The sequence below is a fragment of the Notechis scutatus genome, chromosome 3, assembly GCF_049901735.1.
Source record: "Notechis scutatus isolate UNSWTSFEM ecotype Mainland chromosome 3, rNotScu1.2, whole genome shotgun sequence".
Lineage (NCBI taxonomy): Eukaryota > Metazoa > Chordata > Lepidosauria > Squamata > Elapidae > Notechis > Notechis scutatus.
In genome coordinates, this window is record NC_142011.1 from 205,281,875 (window position 1) to 205,306,729 (window position 24,855).

General features: G+C 46.8%; 1 protein-coding gene across 1 annotated transcript in view; it reads right to left on the reverse strand.

Annotated features, from left to right (window-relative positions):
- Positions 1-24,197, reverse strand: part of PTP4A3 (protein tyrosine phosphatase 4A3) — a 123,218-nt gene extending 99,021 nt beyond the window's left edge. Inside the window, exon 1 of the mRNA XM_087962266.1 lies at positions 24,032-24,197. The gene's annotated coding sequence lies outside the window, so the exon portion shown is untranslated. The remainder of the gene's footprint in view (positions 1-24,031) is intronic.
- Between the last annotated feature and the right edge of the window lie 658 nt (positions 24,198-24,855).

The following is a 24,855-nucleotide window of genomic DNA, read 5'->3' on the forward strand; positions in this document are numbered from 1 at the left end:
TCAGCTGAAGCGACTCCCTTAAAAAAATGTGGCAAGGTCGTAAAACTTACAACTCTCTTGCTTAGCAACAGACATTTTGAACTCAATTGTGGTTGTAATTCAAGGACGGCCTGTAAATGAATATTTTCTTCAGCATGACTAACCCTGCAAAATAGGGATCGTGGGTACTCACGACTAAAGCAATTTGAAATCTCGTTATTTCCAGGAGGAGAGATTCAGTTCTTTTGTTCTAAGATCCCTTAGAAATCAATGCCAGTTAGATCTTTTTAAACCGCTGCTTGGAAAGAGGCCCGTTTCTTTGATCTCACGAAGATGGGAGCTTCACAGGACCTGTGACGTCTTAGAAATATCTCAAAGCACCCTTCTCCGTAACAAAAGGAACTGGATGAGGTTCGTGACTGTATCCACACAATCTACCTTTGATCTTCTAACACGGTAGGCGTTGGTGAGAGAGTCTTTCTTAATACTTTTACAGCAAATCTGCAAATTTCATACCTGCTCCTTGCCTGCAACTCATACAGGATGCAACGCACACCTGAATTATTTTGCTGGATGCTTAACGTTTTTACAGGAATTCCAGTAAGAGTTCCAAGCACAGTTGTCAATCCCACCAACTTGGTCAGTTAGGAAAGAGACCACAGATTGTTAAAGAACGCAAGCAGGTATTCCAAGACTGAAATTCAATGGAGAGAAAAGTAAAATCTTACACTTAGGCAAGAAAAATCCAAAGGACACATATAGACTGGGGGAAACCAGGCTTAATAACACTGACTGTGAGAGGGATCTTGGAGTCTTAGTGGACAAGCAGCTAAATATGAGCCAGCAGTGTGCAGCAGCAGCCAAAAAAGCTAATGCAATCCTAATTTGCATTAACGGAGAGATACAATCGAGATCAAGGGAGGTACTAATACCACTCTATAAAACCTTAGTAAGGCCACACTTAGATGTTGAGACTCTGGAAAAAGTACAGAGAAGAGCAACCAGGATGATTAGGGGACTGGAGGATAAAACATATGATGAACGGTTGCAGGAACTGGGCATGGCTAGTCTGGTGAAGAGAAGGACCAGGGGAGACATGATAGCGGTCTTCCAATATTTGAGGGGCTGCCACAGAAAGGAAGAGATCAAGCTATTTTCTAAAGTGCCTGTAGGCCAGACAAGGAATAATGGATGGAAACAGAACAAGGAAAGATTCAACCTGGAAATAAGGTGAAACTTTCTGACAGTGAGAACTATCAACCCATGGAATTGAAGTTGCCTTCGGAAGTTGTGGGAGCTTCTTCACTGGAAGCTTTCAAGAAGAGATTGGACTGCCATTTGTCAGAAATGGTGTAGGGTCATCTTGGGTGGGGGGTTGGACTAGATGATCTACAAGGTCCCTTCTGTTAATCTGTTAAAAGACTATTTTAATAATAAGTTAGGTAAGGGAACCAATTTGACAAGAGTTTGGAATGCTCGTAAGGCCACTGTGATACGAGGACATTATATACAATACAATTCAGCATTTAAGAGGAACGTGGACGAAAAAAAAAAAAATCCAAAATGTGCTACAAGAAATTAAACAGAAGGGAAAGGAAGTCCAGAATTCACCAGAAGATGCTAACAAACTTGATCAACTAAAATGATTGCAACAACAAATTTCTTAGCTGACTGTTTCAAATATTGAAAATAAATAGGCAAAACAATGCTTTTTTTCAAACGCTTTTTTTGCAAACAAATAAGGGAGATGGTTGGCCTACAAGCTGAGAAAACAATAACCAAGTTTCAAGAGAAAAATAAGACTTGTATGGACAGCAAAATCTTTCAAAGACTTTTTTTTTAGAATGAATATACCAATTTATATAAAGGACAGGAAAGAAAAGACTTCGGGCCCACAATTAACCAAATCATTTCTAATTGTAACAGGTAGTCCTTGAGGTATGGCCAAGACAGTGATGGGATTCAATTTTTTTTTTTTTACTACTGGTCCTGTGGGTGTGGCATGGGTTGGTGGGTGTGGTAGAGGAAGGATACTATAAAATCCCCATTCCCTCTCCACTAACCTGCTTTCCAGCTCTGTTCTCCTGTGCAGGGCAACCAAAGAAGACCCAGCCAATCAGCTGGGACTTGGGAGGTGGAAAATAGATGGGGGCGGGACCAGTCAGAGGTGGTATTTCCTGGTTCTTTGAACTACTCAAAATGTCCGCTACCGGTTCTCTAGAACCGGTCAGAACCTGCTGAATACCAACTCTGGACCAAGATCGAAACCAGATTTTCGTTTGCTGGAACAAAACATTTGCTAAGAGAATCACATCCAATTATAAGACCTTTTGCTTTTTAAACCATGGTTAAGTAAAAATCACTGCACTTAATTGAATCATGTTGTCATTAAATGGATCTGGCTCTCCCCATCGATTGTTGGAAGCCAGATGGGAACGTCACAAGGACGATCACACAATTCCAGAACGTGGGGTAAATACATGCCAGTGGCCCCAGGTGCCTACATTTTTATCACATGATCATGGAGACACTATGACGGTCGTTAAATGTGAACAATGGTCATAAGTCCCTTTTTTTTGAGGGCCGTTGTAACTTCAGTCACTAAACAAATGGTCGTAAATCAAGGACAATCTGTAACGGATTTTAAAAAATGGTTGTGCGTTTCTGCCGAATAAGCGTGCGGAGAGATTACGGCGATGTTCATCAACCCAAACTTTTGGAGGGGTTGTCGAGGAGACATAAACGTTATCTTGATGAGTTAAAAAGTCCAAAGCGAAGTCATCTCCAGGGTTGAATTAATTTCCTGGGAATATGAAAATTTGGCACTGGGGCTTTTCTGGCCCTTTTCCTTTCACACAAGAATCCAAAAATACCGCTCTCCCAGCTGCACTGTGGTTTTTCTCATTTATAATAAGTAGGGGCCAAGTTTCTCAAACTCAGGACAACACCCCCAGGAAAGAGGTCAGCGGAGTCGGTGATCCGGCCTCTTCTGAACCGCTGAGATGTCAAACTGTGAAGGGAGCCAGGGGCTTCTCCTTTGCTTATTTGAGAAGCCCAAAATACATCTCCAGAAGGGGCAGAAGAAAGCAAAATGGAAACGTGCGCATGCATACATTATCCCCGAATAGCACACCTCGGGGGTTGATTCTCAAAGACACATTATGCGGGCAGACAGTGTTTACATACATGTTGTTTGCATATATATATATATATATATATATATATATATATATATATATATATATACACACACACACACACACACACACACACACACACATATATATATATACACGCCCCATATACATATACATGTAAGTATGTATATATGTATCTATATATCTATAACCTCAACAAAGGTACGATTTAGATTTCTCATTCTAAATATGTGTCTACAAATTTAGTGGTATATACACATACGTATATACAGTACATATACTATTGTTGTAAGTATACTGAGAGCTTACGCAGCAGAAAAGAATTCCTTGTGTGTCTAATTACACTTGGCCAATAAGGAATTCTATTCTATTCTATTCTATTCTATTCTATTCTATTCTATTCTATTCTATTCTATTCTATTCCATTCCATTCCATTCTCCCTTCCCTTCCCCCTATTCTATTCTATTCTATTCTATTCTAATTCTAATTCTAATTCTATTCTATTCCTATTCTATTCTATATAGAAAAGCTGGATACCCCGTGCTTCGCTACAAAACTATGTGATTGGGCTGTTTTGGGGGGAGAAAAATAAGGAGGAAAAAAAAAATCTGTCTCTGCCTACCAGCATCCATTGGTATTCATCTGGCTAGCGTCCTGTCAGTGTGAGAGAGTTGAGGGCTGTTTGGAAAGTGAAACAGTATTTGCTGTGTGAGCAAGGAGACAGAAAGGAGCCTGGGCATGACTTAGCTCAACTGTTCTGTACTCAAAGCTGCTTGGTGCTCTGAAACTGAAACTGAAACTCCTCTCCTCTGCTTTTGTTTTGCATTTGGAACAGATTTCTTTTCAGGTGGAGAAGGGGAATAGAACTCCTTAGCATCAGAGCGTGTTAATAATAATATAGGAAATACTAATGCTCTGTTCGTCATTTCAAAAAATCCTTTCTTAGTGAGCCTAGAAGCCAAGAGGAATATACCTGGCAAATCTCAAATTTGTAGGCTTTTTGGTTCTGGAGATTTTGTGATGATACTTGAGTGGTATTTCGCTTTTATATATATATAGAATATAAGAATACATACATGCATACATACATATATGCAAACACACGCACACACACACATATATACTCATACATAATCTCACAAAGGTATGATTTTAGTATTCCAACTTTCTGTATATTGTCTAATTATTGCGTGTATGTATATACACATATGTACAGTATATACATATAAACACACACACACACACACACACACACACATACACAGACAGACAAACAAAAAGGCAAGACAGAAGGCAAGACAAGAAACAACGGATGGAAACTAATCAAAGAGAAAAGCAACCTGGAACTAAGAAGAAATTTCCTGATAGTGAGGAAGGAGAATTAACCAGTGGAACAGCCTGCCTCCAGAAGTTGTGGGCGCTTCATCCCTGGAGGCTTTTAAGAAGATACATGACAGACAGACAGACAGGATAAGCAGGCAGGCAGACAGAAGTGGCATGCAGAGCCCTCTCTGCTGTTCTGGTTTCTGGCGTGCACATGCGCAATGGCCAACTGATATTCGCGCACACCGGAAACCCAAAGACCAGATGGCCGGTGTGCCTGCGCGTGCTGGCCAGATGGTCTTCAGGTTTCCAGCGCTCCTGGTCAGCACGCGCCCCAGCCAGCTGGTCTTTGGTTTCCAGGGTTCTGCCACAGGTGCGCATTTCGGTTTGGGCACTCCGTGCCAGCAAGGCTCACCATTACTGGTTTTGGGTCTCTCCTGCTTTGGTGGACCAGAAGACCTCCAACTCTGCGACTCTATATTTCAATGGTATTTACTGCCTTTGTGGAACTCAACAGGACTTCCACTAAAAAGTATCATGCCCCTGATTTGGTTATTTCTGCTAAAACCGAACCAGCTGATGAAGACAACTTCTCTTTGCGAGGTCCTTCAAGACAAAATGAACCCAGAAATCGGAAGGAAATCAAGAGGGAGCAGACAGACATGTTGTTAGGAATATAAGTCACCTAACAGGCATTTGGGTTAGAAATATATAAACCAGGATAAACATTTTAGTACTATATCTTTAAGGGAATGCAAGAGCATGCAATATTGGGTGTGGTTTCTCAAACAGCCATAAGATGGAGCCAAGAAACCTGGGTTGTTTAGTCTTAGTCTCAGAAGAGAATGTGTCTGAGTGAGTATCTGTTTCCTTCTGTTGGAAAATATTGCCGTTCCTCCATTTCTTCTAATTGACTGATATTACTGGATTTAATGTAAGTCTGATACTGAACTGTTTCTGACACTGGAATTTGATATTTGGATTATCCCTGGATTGAAAACTGACTGATTTTACCTGTGAATGACTTTGGATTGCTTATTTTGGACTTTGCTTAAACCTTTCTGGAAGTAAAAACCTACATTGACTGTACAGTGTATCTGTGTACTGTGTGTGTATTATTCAAACACTCCTCTCAAATACGTCTCCCTGTATGCGCTCATTCTCCTAACGGGGAATTACCTCAACACATGTGTGCAAACTTTCAGAGAGTAAAGAGAAGAGGGAAGGAAGGTGGACGTTTGGCTCTCCACCATCTTGCAGAGATCTCCTGCCCACCAGCGCGGGGGATGGAGTGGATGTGCGGAGGTCACCTTCTCAAGAACTTCAGATTCACAGGGCCGTTGCCAGCTCGCCTCCCATCCCACAAAAGCAACTCTGTTCTCCCTCCCTCCCTCGGAGCTTTGCACCAGGAATTCCAGTCTTGAGTTTTGCCAAGTAATTCATAAGATTTTTCTCCCCTTCCCAGACTCGGAAGAACCCAAATCTACATTTATAGGACTGGACGTTCAAAAGGCACAAAGGCTGTTTTTGAAGATGGGAAGCGCGGAACGTTGTTAATTGGGATCGAAGGTCACTCTCACCAATTTTCTACCACCGCTAGGGAGTCCCAACTTGACGAAGTTGGCAGCATTGCTTTTGAAATTGGCATTTTCCTGGCCCCGGCTAGGAAGATTTGGAAGCTCTGTTTAATAGGTAAAGAAACCTACTCCCCCATTCGAAAGAAAAGACCTCTGATAATAAAACCTCAGCACAGCGGGATATACCAAAGGATATCCATATAAAAAATGAAATTTAGAGGAGGCATTCATTCAGAATAGAGCTGGAAGGGACCTTGGAGGTCTTCTAGTCCAACCCCCTGCTTTGGCAGGATACCCTACACCACTTCAGACAAATGTTTATCCAATCTCTTCTTAAAAGCCTCCAGTAATGAAGCACCCATAATTTCTGGAAGCAACTTGTTCCATTGGCTAATTATTCTCACTGTCAGGAAATTTCTCCTTAGGTTTTGGTTGCGTCTCTCCTTGGTTAATTTCCACCCACTGTTTCTTGTTTTTCCTTGTGGTGCTTTGCAAAATAACTCGACTCCCTCCTCTCTGTGGCAGCCCCTCAAATATTGGAAGACTGCTATCATGTCTCCCCTAGTCCTTCTCTTCATCAAACTAGTTGTAACCAATTCCTGCAACCATTCTTCATGTGTTTTAAACCTTCAGCTCCCTAATCATCCAATTGCTCTTCCCAAAGTCTTGTCATCTTTTTAATACCATGGTGACCAAATCTGGATGCAGTATTCTGGTCTTACCAAGGCCTTATAAAGTGGTACTAACACTTTACGTGGTCTTGATTCTATCCCTCTGTTAATGCAGTTTAGGATTGCATTGGCTTTTTTGGCTGCCGCCGCACACTGCTGGCTCATATTTAAGTGATTGTCCAGTAGGGCTCCAATATCCCTCTCACTGTTACTGCTATTAAGCCAAATTTCACCTCCTCTGTACCTGTCCATAGGGCTTTTCCTCTTTAAGTGTGACACCTTGTTTTTCTCTACATCAAATCTCATTTTGTTGGATAGGGTAGGAAGTTATCACCCACCTCTCTCCTAGAAAAATGAAATATCCTAGGAAATATTTAAAAAGCAGGATATTTCCCCTAAAAAGAGTAGAAACTCAAAAGCAGAAACTCACCTCAGAAGCAGAAACTCACCCCCCACACCTTTGCTAATGAACCACTAACACTGGCCTAGGCCAGTCTATTTTACATAACAAAGATCTCCAGGTAGAGCTATAGGAATTGCCCAAAGCCCTTTCATTACATCATCATCCAGCAAGGCTCAACCAAGCCTGGGATTCAGGACAGCCTACAGAGTTGCCCCTGCGTGGCCTCATGGGAGTCAGACAGCCAATCAGAATACAAGCTCAAATTCAAATCCCAAAAGAGGGTATAAAATCCAGGCACTCTCAGCATCTCAGCCCTTCCTTCTCCTTGACCTTCCTTCTTTGGAGCTCCCAAGGCATGTGGTCCTGTCCACCATTAAACCATCTTTCCAAACAGCCTCCATGTTTCCAGTGTCTTTTTCCCCACTTGGAACTGAACCCAGAAGGATAATTCTTCCAACAATAGGTAATAAAATGTCATGGTGTTAGATCCTGATATGACAGCTCAGGGTCTGACGTGCGTCATTTGACAAGCTTCTTCACTCTTTTTATCTTCCAAGCACTGTGATCTAGCTGCAAGATTTGTGCTGAAAACCATGTGGGCTGCTGGACCTTGAGGGACATTTTCCTTCCCACTCAGCATTCTTCTACATGGAAGCCTCGATTAAAATCCAGAGATGCCTTCAGTGAAACGTGACCAGCATTGCAGATATATGGGTACCCACAGGGCAATTCCCATGTTAAATGGAATCTGAGATGGGGAAGAGATGAACTATAAAATATCCTATGATCTATAAGATAGCCAACCTAAGGGAAAACATCTGGAGATTTTCATCAAGAAAGACACCGTGTCCCCAAGGCCATCATGTTCCATGGCTGAATTGCTCGGACCCTACACATTTTTCTTCTAATATAAGTGAAAGACCACTCATGCATCACCACAAAATCTCCAGAACTGTAAAGCCTACAAACTTGAAATTTGGTACGTATGTTCCTCTTGGCTTCTAGGTGCTCACTAAGAAAGGATTTTTCGAAATGATCATCAGAACATTAGAGTATTTCCTATATTATTATTAACACGCTCTGATGCTAAGGAGTTCTACTTCCCCTCCCCACCTGAAAAGAAATCTGTTCCAAATGCAAAACACAAGCAGAGGAGTTTCAGTTTCAGATCAGCAACCTGCTTTAGTACAGAACAGTTGAGCTAAGCCACGCCCAGGCTCCTTGCTGTCTCCCTTCTTGCTCACACAGCAAATACTGTTTCAGTTTCCAAGCATCCCTCAATTCTCTCATACACTGACAGGACACTAGCCAGATGAATACCGATGGATGCTGGTAAGCAGAGGCACAATTCCCCCTCCTTATTTTCCTCCCCAAAAACAAAGCCCGACCACATAGTTTTGTAGCATACCACAGGTATCCAGCTAGCACTCCATAAAAACTTTATCCTCCTTTTAAGACATTTCTGCGACATTCATACCTTCTTATGTGGAGGACAGTGAAGGTGTTCAATGTTATCACCAACTTTTCCAGGAGAAAATCTCTCTATGGGGTTTTTGTTGACACACACAATTCAATGGCAGATAATCAATTGCTCAATAATTTTTTTCTCTTCAAGCTCAATAATTTTTTTTCTGCTCCTTCTGGCCGTTGTGGTCATGAGTCAAGGACTAACTGTACTTTTATATCAGGACAATGAAAGGAAATGCCTTTTATTAACCTAGCTTATATTTAATCTTAACCCTGAGATGAATCATTAAAGTAGCCCAAAATAAATCATAATTAACCTGTTTTAAAATCTTGTAAAACTGCAAAATTTCAGCAAGTTCCTGTAAGATCTTCCAAATGACATCATGAGATTTTGCATAAGAATGGCAACATTTTACAAAATGTCATGCAGGAATGCTGAAACATTATCTGAATTCTTATAAAAAAATGTTTTTTGCATTGTGTGATGGTTTCTACATTCCCATTCTTCTCCTTGATGCCAACCCAACTTGGTTCCATCACTGTATCTAAGTGTCCTCCAGATAGGTTTACGTTACGATTTCCAACTTAATTCACCGGTTGAGACATCTGGGTGGGATCTTCACTCCACAATGGAGAAACTAGGCTCACATTAAACTTAGATTGTTTGATGCTCTGAAAACTGAACACGCTATTTCGAACCAGCTTTTCCAACGTGCAGACTAATCTCTCTTCCAAAATCGATGCAGTAAATTGCAGAACTGTGCATTCAAAAACGCTTGGAGGAAGCTGAACAGCACACACCCAAATTTTGCAGGCGTTACGACTGAATTAAATCGTAGTTTCATAAATAAGTGACATAAGTCACAATTCCCTGGGCACACCAATCACAATCAGTTTACTAGCCACAATTCAAAGTATCAACTATTATCCTAAGCCGAAACAGGACCTACCGTGACTCAGTATACAGGCAACCCTTGACTTACAAACCGTCATTTAGTGACCAAAGTTACCACAGCATGGAAAAAAGTGATTTATGACCGGTTCTCGCACTTACGACCATTGCAATATCCCCACAGTCACGTGATCAAAATCCGCCCACTTGTTCTGACCCAGGCTTCACAAAATCAGGAAGCAGATTGCTCGTCCTGACAAAACCCCTTTTATTCAGAGGCTAATGTGAATTCCTATCATTCACATCCAGCAAAGCCAAGGTAAACAGTCTTTCAAGAGTGATTTACAACCACAGACCTTATCAGTCTTGTAGAGTTGCCAGAACGATAGCTTCCAAACGCAATGCTGTAACAGAAAATACTTGGTAAAGGAGTCAGGAACAAATCTTCACCCAAATTAAACAAATTGTCTCCTGCAAACACCACTCCCCTTTCGCTCCTCTTTATTCCCTACGAGAGGGGCCATTCACAATCCACCTGTGCCTTTACTCCCGAGTCGACTCTTAACTGTTCCCTTCCTCTGACAGCTCTGCACATGTGCACACTGGGAACAGGCTCCAGCTGTTCTTCTGCCCCACTGATCTCTGACTCCAAAGGCAGCTGATAACTGTCGGACAGCCCCGGCTCCATCTCTGCCTTCAACGAAGAGCCCTCGTCAGAGCTTTCCCCAGACTCCTGGACTAGCCCATGTTCCTCCCCAACCTCCTCACTGTCCGAGTCTGCCACCACCTCTTGGGGGGGGGGCACAACACACTTGGCAACATGGATGTATTTGTGATGTTTGCAGTATGTAGTTTGTCACCTTCAGAGGAGGTATTGGACAAGCAAAGTCAACAGGGAAAACCAGACTCATTTAATGACCATAACATTCACTTAAGACCTGCAGCGATTCACTTAACAACAATGGCAAAGAAGACCATAAATTTGGGAGCAGCAAATTTAACAAATGCCTTGCTTAGATTCTGGACATAATTGCTTTCATAAGCCTACCTTCTTCACCTGTGCATGCAGAGAACCGGAATTTTTTTTTTTTAGAAAGCAACAACCTTGGCCCTAAGATTGTTGATTTCTACACAATGCTACACAATGTCTACACATTGTTGTTGCTTTCTGCAGAAATGCACTCAGCAGTGGCCCTTTGTTGTGTTTTCCAAAGCCCACCAAGCAGAGAATTGAATCGAATATTTAATATCCGGCCCCAGACAGAATTTGAATAACAGATTTGGAAGGGACCTTGGAGGTCTTCTAGTCTAACCCCCTGCCTAAGCAGGAAACCCTACACCACTTCAGACAAATGGTTATCCAATCTCTTCTTAAAAACTTCCAGTGTTGGAGCATTCGCAACTTCTAGAGGCAAGTTGTCCCACAGATTGGGGCGTTGGTCCTTACCTGATACGCCCTTCTAGGCGAGCCGCGAGGAGCATCCAGACTGTGGGATGTGCTTCTGAGTCCTCTTCTTTCAGGCTGAGCTTTAGACGCAGGAAACGCTCCCCCCTCCCACGTGGCATCGCGCAGCCTCCCCAGTTTTTTGCGATAACGAGAAGAGAAGTTATTAATCCTATCTAATCAACTATTGGCTCCTTGGCTGAAAACAGGAGTCCCCACCAGACGGAGATGCTAGGGTGGGGCTGATGCTCCTCGCGGCTCGCCCAGAAGGGGCGATCAGGTGCTGACCAACGCCCCATTCTCCTCGAGCCGCCGGGAGCATCCAGACTGTGGGACATACCAAAGCTTGGCTGTCCTATGGGTGGGACTCCGTCTGGCCCGAAGGCCCCTCCGGATCATTGACAACCCTCTGTAAGACCCGCCGCCAAAGGAGGCCTCAGCTGAGGCATACGTGACGATCTTGTAATGCCTGATAAACGGGGACGGAGAGGCCCAGGTGGCTGCCCTACAAATGTCAGCAATGGGGGCTTGTGTGGCCCAGGCCGAAGTGGCTGCACTCCTGGTGGAATGGGCAGTTATTCCACCGGTGCCGGCAGAGAATGGGAAAGGTAACACCTGGCGATGGTCGCCCTGATCCAGCGGCTGATAGTGGAAGGAGAAACCTTGAGCCCTAGTGTCTTGGGTTGAAAGGACAGGAAAAGAGATTCCGACCTTCGTAAGGACTGAGTGCGCTTAATATATATACGCAAGGCCCGTCTAACATCTAGGGTGTGCCAAAGAACCTCCCTGTTCCCGGAGGGTCTAGGGCAAAAATTTGGTAGAACCAGTTCCTGAGATCTATGGAAGGGCGAGTTAACTTTGGGTAGGAAAGTGGGGTCAGGCCGCAGGACGACCCGGTCTGCATGGAACACACATAGATCGCTCCTGACTGACAGAGCTGCTAATTCCGACACTCAACGAGCAGAAGTGATGGCTACTAGAAAAACTACCTTAAAGGTGAGGAACTGAAGAGATGACTCCTCAAAGGCTCAAACGGAGAACGTGTAAGAGAAACTAGGACCTTGTTGAGGTCCCATGTGGAAACCTGTGAACAGTGGGAGGCACAGGTTGGTGGCACCCTAAGGAAGGATCTAACCCGGGGTGATGGGAAAGGGAGCCGTAGTTATCACAGGAGACCACTGTTGAGAGGGCAGAGACTTGTCGTCTCAGGGTGTTAGGTGCAAGCCCCTTGCGAAGGCCTTCCTGAAGAAATTCCAGAATCTGAGCCACGGAAGGAGAGAGAGGGTCAACCTGGGACCCACTACACCACTTGCAGAACCCTTCCAAGTGGCATCATAAATTCGTGTAGTGGAGGGTCGCCTGGCGGCCAAAATAGTGTCGATGACATGGCTTGATAGGTTCTCGCTAGTCAGACGGATCCGCTCAACTTCCAGACGGCTAACTGTAGCCATTGAGGCTCCGGATGTAGAAGGGGCCCCTGAGAGAGGGAGACCCTGTCCGGGGGATCCGCCATGGGGCGCTACCGATAGGTTGCGGAGGTCCGCAAACCACGGTCGCCTGGGCCAATAGGGAGCCACCAGGAGAAGGTCTGCCCTCTCCTGAATGAGCTTCTGAATGACTCTGGGCACTAGCGGGAGCGGAGGGAAGGCATATAGGAGCCCTGGGGGCCATGGGCAGCGCAGAGCATTGTGGTTCTCCGCCCGTGAGACGGATACCGGGAGAAAACCGTGGAAGTTGTGTGTTGGATGGGGAAGCGAACAGATCCACCACTGGAAGGCCGAATATCTTGGACGCTTCCTCGAACAGGGATGGATGAAGTCGCCATTCTGCTTGGTCCACCGTGGCCCTGCTCAGCCAGTCCGCCTGGGTATTGTCTATCCCGGAGATGTGTTCGGCTTTTAGTGATAGAAGGTTGGCCTCTGCCCAGCGGCAAAGGCGCCGGCTTCCCTCATCAGTTGAATTGACTGGGTGCCCTTGCCTGTTGATATGGGCCTTGGCCGTGACGTTGTCTGTGAGAACGAGAACATGGCGACTGCGGATCTGGGGAAGCAGCGCAGAGCCAGATGGACGGCATGGAGCTCCTAGCCAGTTGATGCTGCATCTTTGTTCGGTCGGGCACCATTTGCCTTGCGCCGAGAGTGAGTTGAGATGAGCGCCCAACCGGATAGACTTGCGCCGGTAGTGACGGTGAGTCTTGAGGCTCCGCAAAGAGGTGGCCTCTGTTGATGGCGGGATTGGTCCACCAGAGAAGAGACGTGAGGACCTTTGGAGGACCTTGACTCTGATCTTCGAGTTGCTTCTTCCGGATCTTTGGAACGGGAGCAGGAACCACTGGAGGGGCCTGCTGTGTAAGCGGGCCCAGGGAATAATAGAGATGCATGACACCATTTTTCCCAACAATCTAGAGAGGTCAAGCAAGGCCACCCTCCTAGAACGTCTAATTTGTTTGACCAGGGTTTGAATGCTAAGAAACCTCTCTGGGAGAGAAAACTCTCTCTGAGACCTAATCAATTATGGCACCCAGGTGGTTGATTCGGGTGGAAGGGGTAAGTTGGCTCTTTGCCAATTGACTAGAAACCCGTGTGCCCGTAGGGCGGAAAGGGTGACCCTGGTATCCCTGACTGCCTGGGACTTGGACGGGGACAGGATAAGGATATCGTCCAAGTAGCAGTGGAGGCGGACGGGAATGCTCCTGAGGTGGGCCGCCAGGACCTTGGTGAAGGTCCTGGGGGCCGAGGCCAGCCCAAAGGGTAGGGCCACGTGATTGATAGTGAAGGCCATTATAACAGAACCTAAGGAATTTGTGATGAGAGGGCCTGATAGGAATATGAAGGTATGCCTCAGAGAGATCTATGGAGGACAGCCAGTCTCCCGCCTGGTGCCTAGGAGAATGGATTGCAAGGTGTGCATTTTGAATTTGCGCTGGATAAGGTGACGGTTGAGCGTTTCAGGTCTAGGATGGCTCTCCAGCCCCCAGAATGTTTGGGCACGACAAAGAGATGGGAGTAAAATCCCTTTCCTCTCTGAGCCGGAGGGACAGGTTGAATGGCCTGAATATCAAGCAGGTGATGGATGGCTGCATCCATTAATGCATCGTTTGGTGGGATCCTGAGGAGGGGATGGGAAGAAACGATCAGGGGGAGTGGATTTGAACTCGAGGCGAGACCAAACCTTATTGTGTCTCTAACCCATGCATCGAAGTGGATTTGTCCCATTGGGCGGCAAAGTGGCTGAGGCGGCCACCAATGGGGAGGGAGAAGGAGGCTCTACCTTCTGCGGTAGGGCCTTCCTCCCGCACCAAAGGGTCTCTTATAACCACCCCTCGCCTGGTCCTGTCGCCTGAGTCCGTGCGATCCTGGGATCGGAAGGAAGGGGGTCGGGGAATCTGGGCGGGAAGGGGGTTGGTAGAAAGGGGCGGGAAAGCTCCTCCGAAAGGGCTGAGAGCCCCTGGTCTCCGATCTTCAAGAAGGGAAGGCAAGTACTTCCTCTTGCTGCAACCTCGACCAGCAGGGGGTTCGAGGGCCGGGCCAAACAGTTTGTCTCCTGTAATAGGGGCAGTGGCCAGCTTGACCTTATTCTTTACGTCCGCCTGCCAGTGTTTGAGCCATAGCAGGCGACGAGCCGTGACGTGGGACGTGATGGCCCTGGAAGAGAATTTCACTGACTGGTAAGTGGCGTCAGCCGAGAACTCGGCTGCAGCCACTAGCTTCGCATGATGTCCTGGTGCGCCTCAGGTTGGAAGCAGGGACGTGTTCCCTGAGCTGACGTAGCCAGCGGATAGAGGACCTAGTGAAAAAGAGGCGGCGGTAGCTGACTTAATGGCCCAGGCGTCGGATAGGTGGGCCCTGCGCAGGGCCAGCTCCACCCGCTTATCCTCAGGTTTCAAGGCCTCTAGGGCCTCACTAGGTGTAGAGGAGGAAGCTAGACCCACAATAGGGTCATCGACCTCTGGAATGTTCAGGAGGCTGGACAGTGCCGAATCGAGATTAAAGAACCTCTTGTCTTGGCTAGAGGGTGTGGGAGGGGTCCCTGTGGAGGATAGTTGCTTCGCTACCAGATCTACGAATATGGGGGGGAAGGGATGACCTCAGCTTCAACCACTGGTTGGGTGAAAATGGAATCTTCTGGGCCCTCTGGGATGGGGGGAGGTCAGCAGGGGCCTGGGAAAGAAGGCCCGAGACATTCTTGGCCTTAAGAAGGAGGGACTTGAACATGTGTGGTTTGAAGAGCCCCCAAAGGAGGGTTGGTCAGTCGAAGTGCCCTCGCCCTCGGACATCTCCCCTCCATGATGTCAGTCTCTAAGGGAGGTTCACTGTAGCGGGAGGAACCCATCTGGGAATCCTCCTCCTCGAAATCCCTAAAGTCCCCTTCCTCCTCAACCTGGGCCCCAACCGGGAGGAGGGCTGTCCCTCTGAGAGAGTACCTGAGCAACCGGGGGACCGGTTGTGGAAGGGATCTGATAGACAAGGAGTCGTGCTCGGAGACTTGAGAGAGAAGCCTGATCTGGACATGTGCTGTAGTTCCTCTATAACACTCTGGCGGATGGCTGATTCCATCCAAGCCCTGATGTGAGGTGGCACCTCAGATGTAGAAGGTTCGTCCTGGCGCAGACCAGCAGCCGTGGGTGTAAAAGTGGCTTCGGGTGTCAGACTCATCGTGGGACCGGGGTCGGGAGACCCTGGGGCGAACTGCGCCTAGGTAGGGAAGAAAGGCCTGGGGGAGAGGTTGAATAGAGGTAGTGGGTGGAGGAGGAGGTAGAGACGGTTCAGAGCGGGACTCCCTTGAACGCCTGTCGAACTCTTTTTCTAATGCCTTGTGGCGCCTTAAGGCGTCACGTTGAGAGGCCTTGGAAGGTTCCTTGTCCTTTCTAGAGCCCTTAGGTTCCTTGTTCTGCTTGCGCAAATAGTGGGACTTTGCCTTGGCCTTCAATGAAGGACGTTTAGAGGAATTGTCGTCTGCCATATTGAACAATAGAGATTAATAAGGGCGGTTGGCTCGCCCAGATCAGGCCTGGATAAGGCCGGGTGAGGATGAGGCTGGCTCCGCTCCCCCTTTTGGAATTTTACTTGTACAGAGATAACAGAAATATATATATATATATTTAGCTATGTAATCCTGTTTTGTTCCTTTCTGTAGTGCTTTTTATATTCTTTATATCAGCTGAATATACAGGTACTCCGATATATCCAATATCTTAAGAGAAAATTGCTGTACCAAAAATATTATTTCTTTTTGTTATTATTCCTTTTGTATTTGGATCAAATATAAATTCTATTATAGTTATTTCCTTGGATGTATATCTCTCAGTGCCAAATCAGTCGAATAACGCCTGAGGCCTAGAGTTGAATAGGAGGCCTCTGGCAGCCAGCCTCCAGACAACAGAAGAAAAAACCGGAGGGGGAGGCTGCAACTTCGCCCGAAAAGGGCTGCGGGAGGCCAACAAGCACTAACCAAGACTAGCCAGGCAGTTCGATGGGCAGCTAGGGCTTTAACCCTAGGCCTGGAGATTTAATTCACCGCAGCTGAATATTAAATAAAAGAAACTTTCAGCGCCCGGCCACGAGGTGGAGCCAAAATGGCGTCCCGAGCTGAACTGCCTGGGCGCCTTCGGGACGGAAGAAAAAGGAAGGCTTGGCCGGTCAGCTCGGTGCTCCTAAAGCCCTAGGGCGATAGCCCTCCCGGTTGGCGTTTAGGGGTGGGGGAATCCAGCGGAGGAGCGCGTGCCACAGGCAAGCGCGCAGGCAGCGGCACGATCTGATAAGGGTGGGGGGCGTCGCGCTGAAGGCGCTGCGAGCCCGCAACTTTGCCCTGAGGACAGGGAAAAATTTCCCTTGAGTCCTGACCCTTTGCGCAGGAGGAGGAAGGAAGCAAACCTTATTAGGATGGAGGATTCAATGAAACAGCCAAGGAGCTCTTTGAAACGCAGCCTGATTCTTCGAGGCTGAGCAAAAGACTGGGGAGGCGCTGCGCGATGCCACGTGGGAGGGGCGGAGCGTTTCCTCGTCTAAAGCTCAGCCTGAAAGAAGAGGACTCAGAAGCACATCCCACAGTCTGGATGCTCCGAGCGGCTCGAGGGAGAATAATTGTTTTCACTGTCAGGAAATTTCTCCTTAGTTCCCAAGAAAAATAAGCTATGGCATTTTAAAATAGTGTTGTTTTTTTTAAAAAAAAATCTTTTAAAGACAGTTTTTTAACCCTTAAGATTCACAAAGGAAGTGGGTCCAATATCTGGTTTTTAAAAAAATTTAAAGGATGCTGGCCAATAGTTAGATGGCCTCCAAGATAGCAGTAACTGTGAGAGGGATCTTGGAGTCTTAGTGGACAACCAGCTAAATAGGAGCCAGCCGTGTGCAGCAGCCGCCAAAAAAGCCAATGCAATCCTAAGTTGCATTAACAGAGGGATGCAATCGAGATCAAGGGAGGTACTAATACCACTCTATAAAGCCTTAGTAAGGCCACACCTAGAGGACTGCATTCACTTTTGTTCACCACATTATAAAAAAGATGTTGAGACTCCAGAAAAAGTACAGAGAAGAGCAACCAGGATGATGAGGGGACTGGAACCTAAAACATAAAACGAACGGTTGCAGGAACTGGGCTTAGCTAGTTTATTAAAGAGCAGGACCAGGGGAGACATGATAGCGGTCTTCCAATATTTGAGGGGCTGCCACAGGGAGGAGGAAGGGGTCAAGCTATTTTCTAAAGCAGCTGTAGGCCAGACAAGGAATAATGGATGGAAACTGAACAAGGAGAGATTCAACCTGGAAATAAGGAGAAACTTTCTGACAGTGAGATCAACCTTATTGGAAGCTTTCAAGAGATTGGACTGCCATTTTTCAGTGTCTCCTGCTTGGGCAGGGGGTAGGACTAGATGACCTACAAGATCCCTTCCAGCATTTTCTATTGTTAAGTGAGTTTTTGCCCCATTTTACAACCTTCCTTGCCACGGTTCTTAAGGGAATCACCGCAGCAGTTACATTACAACATACATAGAACAGATCTGGAAGGGATCTTCGAGGTCTTCCAGCCCAGCCCCCTGTGCAAGTCGTTAAGTGAATCTGACGTCCCCATGGATTCTGTGTGTAGGTCACATGATCCCTACAATCCTGTAACCGTCGTAAGTACATGCCAGTTGCCAAGCATTTGAATTTTGATCACACGACCCAGAGGGATGCAATGACTGTGTGAAAACTGATCATAAGTCACTTTTCTCAGTGGCGTAACTTCAAGCGGTCAGTAAAGGAATGGTTGTAACTCAAGGACTAACCATACAAGCTGAAGGCCATAATGGATCTTCCTATTCAACAGGGCAAGATCAAGAACCTCGCAGATTAATACCTCTTTCTTAATTTAGGTATGATCTAAGAATTTGGGCTAAATACTATCAAATTCGGAATTTTATACAAACTACTAGCTCGATACTGCCTAATTACACTTGGCCAATGAATTCTACTCTATTCTATTCTATTCTATCCTATTCCAATTCTATTCTATATAGAAAAGCTGGATACCCGTGCTTTGCTACAAAACTATGTGATTGGGCTGTTTGGGGGAGGAAAATAAGGAGGAAAAAAAATTCTGCCTCTGCCTACCAGCATCCATCAGTATTCATCTGGCTAGGGTCCTGCCAGTATATGAGTTGAGGGCTGTTTGGAAAGTGAAACAGTATTTGCTGTGTGAGCAAGAAGGGAGACAGCAAGGAGCCTGGGTGTGGCTTAGCTCAACTGTTCTGCACTAAAGCTGCTTGGGGCTGTGAAACCGAAACTGAAACTCCTGTCCTCTGCTTTTGTTTTGCATTTGGAACAGATTTCTTTTCAGATGGAGAAGGGGAATAGAACTCCTTAGCATCAGAGCGTGTTAATAATGATATAGGAAATACTAATGCTCTGAGAGTAATTTTGAATAATTCTTTCTTAATGAGCACCTAGAAGCCAAGAGAAACATAGGTGCCAAATTTCAAGTTTGTAGGCTTTACGATCCTGGAGATTTTGTGATGATGTGTGTTTCGCTTTTATATATGTAGATTCGGGCCCAGAGTAACCTAAACGGCTAATTTATCATTCCAAACTTGGAGAATGGATGCATAAAAAAACAAATATAAGGTGGAACAGATCCATGTTTGCTTCATTTTAATCTGTCCAATAAGAAGTGGAGTTTCAAACCCGAAGGGCTTGAAATACAGGTAAGTCCTCGATTTACCACGGCACTGGGAAAAAACTGACTCACAACCGTTTTCAGTTATGATCATTGCGGTGTCCCCGTTGATCAAAACTCCAGACGCTATTGTTAATAGTTATGACTGTTGCTGTTTCCCAAGGTCATGTTTTTCATTTCATCATTTTCCCCTTTTGCGACCTTCTGAGAAGCCAGATTCATTTAATAACCAGCGGACTAACTTAAAAACCAGCAGTGATTCACTTAACAACTGTGGTAAGAAATGTCGTAAAATGGGGCTAACTAACTTAACACATCTCACTTAACGACATAAATTTTAGGCTCCGTTGTGGTCACAACTCAAGTATTAACCGTGATATATAGATAATCCTCAACCTACGACCAACCTCTCCTGAGGGCTCTTACAACCCAGATTCAAAGTTCTGACAGTTGGATTCCCTCCTTCATGGCCACACGACTGCAGTGTGGCTACCAAGACCACGGCTATGGCCATCTGCATCATCCTGCAGGCCCGTGACCTCATTTTATGACGGTTTTGCAGAAAAAAAAAACCTAGCATATACGTCTTCTTTTTTTGCACAATCATCTCTTAGCAAACCATCGAATTGCTTAACGACCACGTCAAAAAATTGCTCCCAAAATTAGATCACTCCCTTTGGGTGACTCGATTATGACCGCAATGGATACTGACCATTTTAGGCAAGCTCGATGACGGCCCTAACTTGATGATTACATGTTGAGTGCAGTTTTAGTGGCTCTTTAGCACATGAGCTGTAAACACACCACCTGTCTGCACCACAGGATAACTACAGGTGTGGAACAGATGTTTAATCCAAGATGACACATAGCGGAAGCAATGTTCTGCCTTTGATCCCCGAGTGTGGCTGTCCTAAATCTCTTTTAATGACTGAAAAACTGCCGAAGAGCAAAGCTCCAAGGAAGTTTTAATTTCCTTCTGTACAGTTCTGCAAAGAATATATTTGGTGCATTCCTACCGTTTCCCCGAAAATACGACCTGCCCCGAAAGTAAGTCCTAGCTTGATTTTTTACACATGCACCCAATATAAGCCCTACCCCCCAAATAAGCCCCAATTAAGATCCTGCCCACTCCAGAATGGATGGGTAAAAATTAAGCTAGGGTGGGGATGTGGCGGGGTGGAGCTGCCCTACTATTTACCTTTGGACAGTTGTAGCCAGGGATCGCATACCCTGACACTTGCCTTGCCAGCTTGCCGGCCCATTTCTTCTGCAGCTGGCAAGGCTTTCCTGAAGGCCTCTGTAGCGGATAAACAAAGCTCTGGATCGATCCAGAGCTCTGTTATCCACTGCAGAGGCCTTCAGGAAAGTCTTGCCAGCTGCAGAAGAAGTTCTTGAAGGCCTCTGACAGCAAAATGGAGGTTGGGGGAGACGCATGCAAGTGAGGTTAGTCAGTGGCTGACATCCCCCGAAAATAAGACCTGATGGCAAAAAAAAAATTATAAGACAGGGTCTTATTTTTGAAGAAACGCGGTATATTAAAAGGTACTTAGTGCAACATTCATGTATTAAAAAAGGCACGTGACCCATGCTCCATTCCATGCATGTCAAAAGGCCACAGACAAAAGTATACGCAACGCCATGTTGTAACTGCAGGCCTCTTTTGCAAGGGCTGACGCCGTTGGTGTTTGCTCTGCAACATATATATCTAGGTCAGACTGTCAAGGCAGGTGCCAGGCTGTCTGTGGTGCAACAGTGGGCACCAAACTTAAATCAAATTATATCAAATGCAGCCGCAGAGGAGGCAGGCGAAATCGTGAGGATTTAGCAAAGTCTCCGAGTATAAAATTGGAAAGTTAACATTTAAAATCACAGCCTTCTCCTGTCTGATTGCACCATGCAGCGTGGGGGGGAAAAAGGATGTTTTAGAGCAGGGGTCTCCAACCTTGGCAACTTTAAGACCTGTGAACTTCAACTCCCAGAATTCCTCAGCCAAGTTTGCTGGCTGAGGAATTCTGGGAGTTGAAGTCTACAAGTCTTAAAGCTGCCAAGGTTGGAGACCCCTGTTTTAGAGCACTGTTTTCTAACCCTGGCTACCTTAAGATGGGTGGACTCCAACTCCCAGAATTCCCCAAGCCAGCCATGCTTGGCTGGGAGGATTCTATGAGTTGGAAGTCCACCCATCTTAAAGCGGCCAAGCTTGGAAAAGAGTTTTAGATTAAAATTGCTGTTATGCAAAGCAAGTTTGAGACCACACCCAAGTTGTTGAATCAACCTATTGAAATGGCTAAGGTTTTTAATAAAACTGTAGTTGGACCACACCTGGAACACTGCATCCAGTTTGGGTCACCACATTTACAAAAATACATATTGGAAAAAGTGCAGAGAACAGCTACGATGATTAAAGGCCTTTTAATTGCAGTACATGTCCATCTCACACCTCCCCAAAATCAGTAATTTTCCAAATTAAGAGAGAAAATATGAGCCAGCAGTGTGCAGCAGCAGCCAAAAAAAGCTATTACAATCCTGGGTTGCATAAACAGAGAGACAAAATTAAGATCATGTAAAGTTCTAATACCCTTAAGTAAGGCCACACCTGGAATACTGCATCCAGTTTTGGTCAACACATTACAAAAAAGATGTTGAGACTTTGAAAAAAGAGCAGAGAAGAGAAAACTAAGATGATTAAAGGCCTGGAGACAAAAACATACCAAGAACTGTTGCAAAATTTGGGTTTAGCTAGTTTAGAGAAAAGAAAGACTTACGAAGGACATGATAGCAATATTCCAGTATTTGAGGTTGAGGGTGGTACGAATACCACTCTATAAAGTCTTAGTAAGACCACACCTAGAGTACTGCATCCACTTTTGGTCACCACAATGTAAAAAAAGATGTTGAGACTCTAGAAAAAGTGCAGAGAAGAGCAACCAGGAGGATTAGGGGACTGGAGGCCAAAATATATGAAAAATGGTTGCAGGAACTGGGCAGGGCTAGTCTAGTGAAGAGAAGGACCAGGGGAGGCAGGAGAACAGCCTTCCAATATTTGAGGGGCTGCCCCAGAGAGGAGAGGGTCAAGCTGTTTTCCAAACCACTTGAAGGCAAGACAAGAAACAATGGATGGAAACTAATCAAGGAAAGATGTCTATGGAGATTCTCCGTCATCCAGGTCCTGGTTGTCCCAAAGGTGGGTTTTTTTTCAAGAGGCAACTGGACTTTCTTGGTTTTGCTTTGAAGGCCTTTTGCTTCTCATCCAAGAAACTTCTTCAGCTCTGCTTCTTGGAATGAGAAGTGAAGCGTCTTCAAAGAAAAACCAGTAAGTCCAGTTACTGCCCCTTGAAAAAGCACCTTTGGGACAACCAAGGAGAGAAGCAACCTGGAGTGAAGTTTCTCAACTTCCGAACAGTGAGAACAATTAACCAGAGGAAGGGCTTGCCTTCAGAAATTGTGGTTGCTCCATCACTGGAGACTTTTAAGAAGAGATTTTAACAGCCACTTGTCTGAAATGGCATATAGTAGCTGCCACCAACTTGCGGGTCGGTGAGAATATTTTGGTGGTCCACAGAAAAATTATTTGCATTTTTAAAATTGCACTAATTTATCTTTTTTTTTAAAAAAATCATTATTAGCGGTCTGTGGGATTTAAAAGTATGAATTTAGTGGTCCCCGAGGTCCGAAAGGTTGGTGACCCCGGCATATAGGGTCTCCTGCTTGAGTAAGGGGGTTGGACTAGAATACCTCCAAAGGTCCCTTCTACCACTATTCTGATTGATTGATCTTTCTTTCTAAATTCTGCTCCATCTTAACCCAACCTCAAAAACCAGGAAAACCCCAACCAGCTTTTTTCCAACCACCAATAAGGCGCACCCCTCCACTCATTTAGACCCAAGCATTCAATCCCTTCATCTGGCCATTTCCCCCTGGTTTCGGAGAACGCCTGACACGCAACGGGATGCATTCACACAACAGGGTAGACTTAAAGGTGGCTTCTTCCCTGGCAGCCTCTTCGAGCTCATCCCCCCACCCCCAGTTGAGTCGGCGGGTCAAGGTTCCCAGCGCAAGCCAAAGAAAGGAAGGGGGGGGGATGTCCACGCAAAATAATAAATCCCGATTCAGATCTCAGGTTTCACGTCTCGTCTGAATGCACGCTTATCCTGCTTCCGGGGAGGGGGGAGAGAGAGAGAGAAACTCTTAACCGAGGTTGCTGCTCAGCCCGATGGGCTTCGGGATCGGGCTTCTTTGCAAACCTCGGGCCGCCGGTTTTGCACTAACACGTGCACAAAACGAGACCCTGCAATCCGGCTTTGCTGCACACACACACCCCTCCCCGGGCTGCGGGGTCTCGCCCTTCCTTCAGACTTTCCTAACCGGGAGCCGCTCCAGGATGAATTTCCAGGAGAAATTGCAAAACCAGCAACCGGGCGCGTTGCAAATGCAAAAACCCCCTTGTTAGGCCTTTCGGTGCAATCGCGTTTTGGGGAAGGGGGAGTAGAAAGAAAGAGGGCGGTGGGGCGGAAGCTATATTTTTATTCTTTTTTTTTTTTTTGCAACCGCGCCAAGCCTACCCCGCCCGGCCCCGCTTGCTAATTCCCCAGGATCGCGGACCCCCGCAGAAGGGCGAGGCCCAAGCCATCTCCGCCCCCCCCAAAAAAACCCACCGTGTTAATCCATGCAATCTCCAAAAAACCCATCACGCAATCCATGCAATCTCCCCCACCCCAACCCAGTTCACCTTCCCCGGCCTTCTTCCCGGGGGCACCCCGGATTTTGCAGCCCCTCTTCCCGGCCTTGCACGTGCAACTCAAGGCGGCGCCCACCCAGTCTTGCAGCAGCGCAAGGCCAGCCATGCACGCTTCTCGTGGGGGGAGAGAGAAGAAAAGCCGGGGTTCTCTCCCCACCCTCCGACCCGTCTACGCGTGGGAGAGGAGGGGATGGGTGGAATGCATCCTTTCCCCACGACCGCCTTACCCCGTAGGATGATGAGGGATGAGGATTATTTTGCAAATCCGGAGCCAGCTCAGCCTCGCGCCTCCCGCGTGCAAAGCCCGGGCGGAAGGGGAAGGGGGGGAGGGGAGAGAGAGAGAGCGAGGAGAGAGAGGGGGAAGGGAAAGGAGCAGCGCGCGTGCGCGTGCGTGTGCATGCAGGCAAGGCGCGTTCCACCCCGCGGGGCGCGCGCGCGCCCCTCTTTCCCCCCACCAGAAAGCCAGCCAGCGCCACAGCCAATCGGAGCGCGCCTTTTTGCCCTTTTTTTTTTTTTTTTTGGCTCCGGGCACTCGGCTCCGCCCCGAGCTCGCGCCGGCCCGAGAGGCGGCTCTCCGCGGGCCACGCCCCCTTTCCCTTGCGTTCGGCCGGAGACGGAGCGAGGCCGGCTTGCGGGCTGGTCACGTGACGCGGAGGTGGGCGGGGTGCCGAGCTTGCGCGAGGCGGAGGCGGGTGGGGTGCGCAACCGGGCGCTCGCGGGCGCCTTGAGAGAGGGTCCCTGGGGAAAGGGGGCCGGGGTGGATCTCGGCTCATCTCATCCCCAGTTGGGGAAATCTGCTTGGCGTCCGACTGAGGCGAGGAAGGGGCCGCACAGCCGCGTCTCCTGGCGTGTGTGACTTTTTGGGGCTTGAGAAGCGGGCTGGACACGAGGCCAGGGCATACAGTAGTACCTCCGCGTGGTTTTCGCGTGGGAGCTTTTGACAGATATTACAGAATAACAGAGTTGGAAGGGAACTTGTAGGTCATCTAGTGCAACCCCTCCGCCCAAGCAAGAGACCCTATACCAGGGGTGTCCAACCTTGGCAACTTTA